This window comes from Protopterus annectens, chromosome 12.part0 (genome assembly GCF_019279795.1).
Source record: "Protopterus annectens isolate FY-2018-M chromosome 12.part0, PAN1.0, whole genome shotgun sequence".
Taxonomy (NCBI): Eukaryota; Metazoa; Chordata; order Ceratodontiformes; family Protopteridae; genus Protopterus; species Protopterus annectens.
Genome location: NC_056746.1, coordinates 130634913 through 130644024, shown reverse-complemented (window position 1 = coordinate 130644024; position 9112 = coordinate 130634913).

Sequence of the window (9112 nt, the reverse complement as noted above, 5' to 3'; positions counted from 1 at the left end):
AAGGCACACCCATTTACACATGTCTTTCGAATGCCCACCCAACTGTTGGGAGGACATGCAGACTCCACACAGAAGGCACTCCCCGCACTCAAGCCGAGAATCGAACGGGAGAACCTCTTGCTGTGAGGCAACAATGCTACCGCTGCACCACCGTGGATGTATACTGATGGAGTCAAAACTAGAATCAACTATGTCATAGCCAACTGGCAGAGTGCCAGGGGTGGCATCTGACAAAACATTTCAAAGAAGCAGAAAATTAAAGTTCACAAAACAATGACAGGACCAGTGCTTTTGTATTGCATAAAATTTGAGGCAATGTATGCAGAGCTGTTGAGGAAGCTTGTGGTGATGAAGGCTAAATGCCTAAGACAAGTGGTAGGATCTGGAGCATTTCTCCCCGGGCCTCCGCTGAAAACAGGCTCTGTGGAACCTAGTCGGACTTTCCCGGTCAACAAATGATAAATAAAATAAATAAAATAAAAACATGTATAGTGTAGTGCATAAGAAGAAATGAGGACATCAGAACAGAAGGCATAGTAGTCCCACTTTGCAGAGAAAGTCAAGGAGACCAGATTGTGGTAATTTGGTCAAATGTGCAAGAAAGCAGAAGGCAATCTTGCAAACGTATTTAGATGGTACAGAAAGAAAGCAGGAGAAAACAAAAAAATTCTACTATGAGATGGATGCATTGCAAGAAAGAAGACATGTGACAGTCAGTAATGACTGTCAAATAAGGTAGAAGAGTGGCAGTAAACTGAGAGAGAAGACAACTATTGATCTGACACCCAACCCAATGTAGAAAAGAACAGAAAAAGAGGGTTAATTATGATGATGAGTGAGCAATCCCCCTTCTTTCCTGGACAGTGGGACATTCCTATTGCCCATCCATCCCCTTGCTGTGATGGCAACCTCATCAGTCTCTTTGTAATTCCCTGAGGTAAGGGTCAGATACAAAGCAGGAGACCTATCATACATCCACATGAGCTGCCTCCCACACCCAGTGAAAACCTTACCTGAGCAACAATAACTTACACAATTATTGTTTCCTGTTAGAGCCCATTTAATCGTCCTTGAATGTCTTGGGCAATTCCTGTGCAGTGCAGAGTCACCTGTGACCAATTTGCTACCAGATTCTCCTTGACACTTCCCACATGATACACAAGCATACCTCTCAATTGTCCCTGATTTTCAGGGACTCGCTGATTTTGACTCAAATTTTAGCTCTGTCCCTCTTAATCCCTTCTAAAACTAGTGACTTTTGGAGGAAAGATGGTGAATTACAATTAATGAATAATGACAATAATTAAGAGTTATAGACTTCTTTTACTTCAGAAAATGTGTATTAATTCATATGCTCTGATTCTGTCAATGTTTCAAGTTAATAGCATTAATACTTTAAAAGTGTCCCTGATTGTCCCTGATTTTTTCTTGACTTGTCCCTGATTCTGTTGAAATTTGTCCCCAGTTGGTTGAGAGGTCTGTACACAAGCAAGCAAATGATACTCACTTTGATCACCCAGTTTTTCCAAATTCCCATGCCATTGCACTCACATGGGTCATCTAAAATGAAATCTAGTCCATGTCTGTCTGTGTCACAGGAAAAGGCTGGAAAAAGAAACATTATGATCACTCTGAATTATCATACAGTTTGCATATGGACTATATATCTGCTCCAAAAGAGGGGAACTAAAGCAAATGTGTCTGTTTAAGCTACGTTATAGTGGTAGCAGTGGAATGCCACCCCAGGGATTACCACTGCTCTACTCAATAAGTGTCTCGGACAGATTTTAAGCATTTACATTCCAATAACCAAGTAATTAAAATGAAAAAAAGAAATTCTTTTCAGAAACAGACTGAATGGAAATGATTTTCTGATGATACGGTATAGGTCATTTGTTAAATGAGATAACAGTACAATAAGTCAAGAAAAGGTCACTAAAATCTCCAACCTGAAAATATATAATGTTAAAAGACACCATTATTGTTAATGACAATAATAAAACAAGACCAATAATAAAAAAACATTCAATTTAGGGGACGCCAATGCCTTTCTTCTCCTCGTCACAGAGCTGATTAATCTTCAAACCAGTAAATTTTTCAATCAGCTTTGTGGTTGCTTTACCTGTTGAAAATATTTCACTCATTGCAGTAACTTCTATCATGGCAGTAGACTGTAGTTGTAATGTCAGTGCCACACCTCATTTCTTTAATAATAAACTTTAGTGGTACAAAGTTAACTGGTCAAATAGTATGCAAACTGCAGTGTTTATCCACTCACACTGTTCTTCAGAGGTGGGGGACTCCCCCATATCTCTGATGTACAGCATCTAATCAGTTGAGTATATTAAGTCTGGGGACACACTGAAATACAGCTGGCAGTACACAAACTGATGAGGGCTTTTCCTCAAAATAATAATTCATGTGAAATTTTTCTGTTCACAAGTGTTGTTTCTTTTAGCATGAAATGGCATTCAGCAAAATATGTTCCTTTCATCTGGATCTTGTATTTGTATGTAATCAATGTATACTGGAAAAAGGAGATGCCATCTTTTCATAGGTTAGCACTAGGCTAACTGCCCTTGCGGGTCATTTTAAGGTTAGCCAGTTAGCTCTTGTGAGACTCAAACCCTGCATCTTGTGCTTGTAAGGTAAACACCTTAACCATTAGGCCACTTTGATTGTTATTGGCTTACATGAAATCTCACTATCAAGCCTAGAAGATAAAAAGCTATCTCTTTTCAATTAACATGATTTACTATGCAGTTTTGGAATTTAGTTTTATTAGTTAGTTGTTGCACAGGCCACACCACCTATCATGAAAGGGGTCTAGGGCCATTACTACACATTAAAAATGTTGAGTTGTCCTGTCTGCCTTATGAGTTCAGATGCAAAATTAACAATTAACCAACTAATTTAACAACAAATGTGTCAGTTAAATACTTGAATATTCAAGCAATTAATCAATCAGTTGAACTACTAAACACTTGAGGGTTAAGATACAAAAAGTGAGAAAAGGAATTCCTTTTGAAGAGGGGCTGTTTCACTAAAGGGCACTTGTGACAACTGTGGCTTAATAATTGAATGAGTTATTCTGACCTTCCATCTAGCAAGGAAATGTCTTCAACCCAAAGAGTTAGGGAAGAAAGTGTATTCCAGACCCATTTGCTGAGTAACATACATATTTTCCATTTGTATATCTGTCTTAAGAAGATTTAACTTCTTCCTTATAAAGGTCTGCAGTTTCAAACAGAAAGGGATGATGGTGTTGTCCATTCTAAAGTATCTACAGCCTAGTAATTACTAGCATTTGTAATACCCAAATAATCTAATCAGCATTTAAACTTAAACTTTGGAGGAATACCCCCCAAGCACACATTGTTATGCTGTGGTAGCAATACCGATACCTAGCACTCTACTTTTAAGTCAGTGGTGACCCACCATAAACACATAACTTGGTGACAATCCCAAGATTTGTAAGCCTCATCTTTCAAGACACCTAGGCCTTCAGAACATATATTTGGAATCCAGTATTCTTTCAAAGCCACTCAAGCAGGAGTCTATTAACTTCTGTAAACAAATTTTAACTGATGCAGCAACAGTCTGAGGATCATTTCTAGATGACACGTGATGTTCATCTGCTCCGAGGAGGCTAACTTTATTAGATCCTGACTAAATTTCTGAATCTGACTTTCTATCATCTTTTCAATCACTAAGACTGCAGGTTTACAGAATAATAAATATATCTGAGAGATATTTAGCGTGCATGCTACATTCTTGAAAGTTTGGTGGTTAGAAATAGCTTTTTGGAATGTGAGTTCTTGGGAGTGCAGATGAGCACAATTCTGAATGGTAAAAATATATGGCTCAGTTCTAAATATTTCCCAAATCAGTGGATGATTCATTTTAAGTAATTTTCAGGGAAGAAAAGGCTGCAAAGCAGAATCTATTATTTATTCTATCAACTGATCCAACAGAACTATTGCTTTGACATTTATTGTATTTTGCCAGTTTCCCCAGATTTGTGTATCTTTCCCAAATTTCTGGATTAGGTTGATTTTATAAAGTTTCCAAAGTGCCTTGTTTGCTATATTTATAAAATGCCACCTATGCAAATGAGAGAGCAGTCTCTTCTAGTAATAAAGGATTAGCGTCTTGTTTTGTCCATAAAAAAGAAAGTGATACTATAGTTGATAGATATGTGAAACATACTATAACATCAGCCATGTGGCAAACATCTGGAAGTCCAGCACTTCCATGCCTCTTAAACAAGAAGAAGATAACGTTAGCAGGGATTGGGCATTTCCCATCAGAGATAAAACTGAAGCATTAAATCCTTAAGTTTTTTAGACCATTTACTATTATCTGGGAAGGACAAAAAACTGAGTTTATATATATATTGCACTCTAGGGCAAAACATCATTTGGACGGCTGATGTTTTGCCTCACCAGGAAATCTGCCACTTCGTTCAAGAGTGGGTTTGAAAAAGGAGGGTTTCTCAAAGAGGTCATCCCAACTTAACAACCCAGATATTTCAGTAGGCTTTTATATCATGCAATGGGGAAGACCAATTAGAGTCCTGAGATGTTAAAGCCGCATCATGAGCTGGACAAAGTTCAGAGTTATCTACATTAATTTTTACATCTGAACAAGAATAATGGAGACAATAAGTCCAACAAATTATGAATATTTCTACTTGGGTTCACTGTTAATCTCAGACTAAAAAAGCAAATAAAAGAATATTGGGATTCTGTATCCATCAGCATATAGCAACTCAAGTTAGCGCAGTTTGGAATTAGCATAGCTAGTGGCTCAATAGCTAAAAACAAAAGTGAGGAGAGATAAGGGACATCTTTGCCATATACCCCTTTCTGGACAAAAGGAGCTGATTGTCTAATCAGTAAGAATTCTTGTAAGTGAGGACTTGAACAATGCCTGTATGCGTTTTATGAAGTCATGAGGAAAGCCTAATCTGGACAGTGCAAACTAAAGATAGTTCTAATAGATGGAGTAAAATTCCTTCTTATAATCGACCAAAATTGTTATAGCTGGCTGAGCATATCATTTGACAGCTTGTAAATATAAGAGTAAGGAATATATGTGGTTAGAACTAGAACTGTATTTCACAAAGCCAGGCTGGGAAGAATTGGTCAGAAAGCACAGTACCCTACTGAGTCTATTTGCCATGACTTTAGCATAAAACTTGGCCTCAGTATTGAATAATTGGTCTGTGATTGCTGACAGATGTGTGTTCTTTCCCTGGTTTTGGTTAATAGTAATTACAGACTCCCTCAGGGATAAAGGTAGCTCTCACAAATCCTTAATTGCAGCAAATAATTCCATAGGGTCCAGCTGGTCTTAACAAATTATTGAGATTAGTTGTCATTCCATTCAGACCTAGTACTTTTCCCAAGGTGAATGAATGGTCTTTAGTGCCTCAGTTATTTCCTGCAAATCAATATGTCTGTCTTGGCTGGCACTCTGCCCCTCAGACAGCAGAGGAAAAGACAAACTGTTGATGAGAGCTGGCCAGCCATTTCAGGAGGAAGGGAGTATATTCCATGTTGGGAATTATATAAAGAAAAGTAGAATTGTACATATTTTGCATTGATGGCTAAAGGGTCTACTAAAGTTTTTCCCTTCGTAGTCTGTGTATTCAGTTCATGTTTTGGCCTTCTTAGTTTGTAGGCCAGCAATTTCCCAGATTTATCTAAACATGCCCAGGATTATAAGGCTGTTGTTTTTACATAAAGGGTAGCTGTGGCTGAAAGAAGTTCATTTAGCTGTCTTTAAAAACTCTTATATTTCTGTAAGAGAAATTTATCCTTAAATCTGAAGAGCTACACTTGCTTAAAAAAAAAACATGGAGACTTGTGATTTTAAATCTGCAGTGATTTTATCTAGAATTTCTAGAAGTCTTCATTTTACTGCTAGAAAATAGGGAGTCATTGATGTAAATGGTTTATGAGTTATATAGGCTTTTACTTTTTGCTTAGTGAATGCCACAAATACTGAGCATGAAAGGATGGGGGGGGGTCTACCCACCATATCTTTTTTTGAGTTGGATCTGCACTTGTTCCCTTTCTAATGGCAATCAAATTGTTTTCTTTTAAAGGACATCAAATTTATCAATTTAATATGTTATGCTGCTGGAACAATTTTCTTTAAGTAGTATTTTTTAGCAAAACTGACAACCATTCCCCTCCAAGTGTTGCAGCAGCATATGTGGTATTAAAGATGTATGCAATGCTGGTTTTAGCAAAGAAAAGAAAGGGCAATGAGGGTCTCCAGCTCCTTTGCCCCTGCTGAGAATAGTTTTGTTTCTGCTCATACAGTATCAAAGAGATCACATTGCCTGTTTTGGGTTTTCTTCCATATTACTGTCATACCATATTATAAAACTGAAGATCTGGTTAGAGGCTTAGTTGTCCTTTTTAACCTTCATTTTCTAATGTTCAGTCTAGAATGTAATCAAAATAGACTATAAAACTTATGAGCCCAAGTGTGACTACATTTTTTTGGATGGTGCTCTGGAAAAGCTGTAAAGAAGCAACAACTAATACTAGATATAACAAGATATTTAAAAACAGCTTTTCTTTGCCTACTTGCTTCAGTAAAGAGCAAAATGCTAGTCCATTTAGTAATAAATAAGTACTTAAAACTCACACATCGCTCAAGTATTTGTTTAGGAATATCACAGCATGGTAAATTTTATTTGATCATACATTTCTGATTTCCATAATATATAAGAAGCATATAGATCTATGTTCCTTAATCATAAATAATATTCCCTAGCCAGCACCTATATATAGATTACTATCATCCACATATGAAAATAGAAAAATTTCCAAACAGAATCAGGTACGACTTCATATGTCTGTAAATTAAATTGACTACTGAGGCTGCCTTATAATGTCTATTATTGATAAAATTATTTAAAATAATTTAAGCTATAAAGATAGTTGCAAAACATTTTGATACTTTTAAACTTCTGACAGGATGATTTCCTGTTGACAAGCATGGCTCCATTTCTACCCTTTTCTGACAAAGTAAAGGAGGTAATAACAAACTCTCAGCTCAAACATTTCCTTAAAGGGGTGGGCCAGATTCAGAAAGGATACCACATATTCAAAGATAACGCTGTCATGATGCCTTTGCATGAACAGGCACAGCACTGTGGTGGGCTGTCTCTACAGCCATGGTAGATGCTAAAGAGGTATTCCAAGGGAAAGGCATATGCTAATAAGCCATGTGTTTTCCCCAAAACCCCTTGTGGTAAGGCCTTTATGCAGCCAAGTGATATCGAAAATCACTTTGCTGTGTAAATTGCCATAGTCATTCCTGACCAGTCATGATAGTGAACACTGCCAAAAGGCTGCTCACCCATTGTGGCAGAGGCCTGACTGCTCATATTAATGAACACTGCAAAAAGGCTGTTCATCCACTGTGGCAGAGGCCTGACTGCTAATGTTAATCAACACGGTCAAAAGGCTGTTCATCTACTGTGGCAGAGGATGTTCATCCATTGTGGCAGAGGCCTGACCACTCATGTTAGTGAGCACTGCCAAAAGGCTGCTCACCCATTGTGTCAGAGGCCTGACCGCTCATGTTACTGAACACTGCCAAAAGGCTGCCCACCCATTGTGGTAGAGGCCTGACTGCTTATGTTAAGTGAGCACTGTCAAAAGGCTGTTCATCCATTGCAGCAGATGCATGCCCACTCATGTTAGTGAACACTGCCAAAAGGCTGTTCATCCATTGTGGCAGAGGCTGTTCATCCATTGTGGCAGAGGCTTGACCGCTCATGTTAATGAACACTGCCAAAAGGCTGTTCATCTATTGTGGCAGAGGCCTGACCGTTCATGTTAGTGAACACTGCCAAAAGGCTGCTCAACCATTGTGGCAGAGGCCTGACCGCTTATGTTAGTGAACACTGTCAAAAGGCTGTTCATCCATTGCAGCAGAGGCATGCCCACTCATGTTCGTGAACACTGCCAAAAGACTATTCATCCATTGTGGCAGAGGCCTGCCCACTCATGTTAGTGAACACTGCCAAAAGGCTTTTCATCCATTGTGGCAGAGGCTTTTCATCCATTGTGGCAGAGGCCTGACCACTCATGTTAGTGAACACTGCCAAAAGGCTGCTCACCCATTGTGGCAGAGGCATCACTGCTCATGTTAGTGAACACTGTCAAAATGCCATTCTTCCACTGTGGCAGATGCCTGACCACTCATGTTAGTGAACACTGCCAAAAGGCTGTTCATCCATTGTGGCAAGGGCCTGACCGCTCATGTTAGTGACCAGTGCCAAAAGGCTGCTCACCCACTGTGGCAGAGGCCTGACCCCTCATGTTAGTGAACAGTGCCAAAAGGCTGTTCATCCATTGTGTCAGAGGCCTCACTGCTCATGGTAGTGAACACTGCCAAAAGGCTGTTCACCCATTGTGTCAGAGGCCTCACTGCTCATGTTAGAGAACACTGCCAAAAGGCTGCTCACCCATTGTGGCAGAGGCCTGACCACTCATGTTAGTGAACACTGCCAAAAGGCTTTTCATCCATTGTGGCAGAGGCTGTTCATCCATTGTGGCAGGTTTCTGACCACTCATGTTAGTGAACACTGCCAAAAGGCTGTTCATTCATTGTGGCAGAAGCTGTTAATCCATTGTGGCAGAGGCCTGACCACTCATGTTAATGAACACTGCCAAAAGGCTGCTCACCCACTGTGGCAGAGGCCTGACTGGTCATGTTAGTGAACACTGCCAAAAGGCTGTTCATCCATTGTCGCAGAAATTGTTCATCCATTGTGACAGAGGCCTGACCACTCATGTTAATGAACACTGCCAAAAGGCTGCTCACCCACTGTGGCAAAGGCCTGACTGCTCATGTTAGTGAACACTGCCAAAAAGCTGTTCACCCATTGTGTCAGAACATTTCCAATGACTCACCGCTAACGTTTACATTTCTTTACCTGATATCATCATTTTAGACATTTAATTAAATATGTCAGTAAAAGAAATCTGATGAACTGAACTTTCATTTATTCATTCCCATTATCCACTTCATCCTGTTCAGAGACACAGGTTGGGGGGAGGCAAAAAGTGATGTTACACCATTA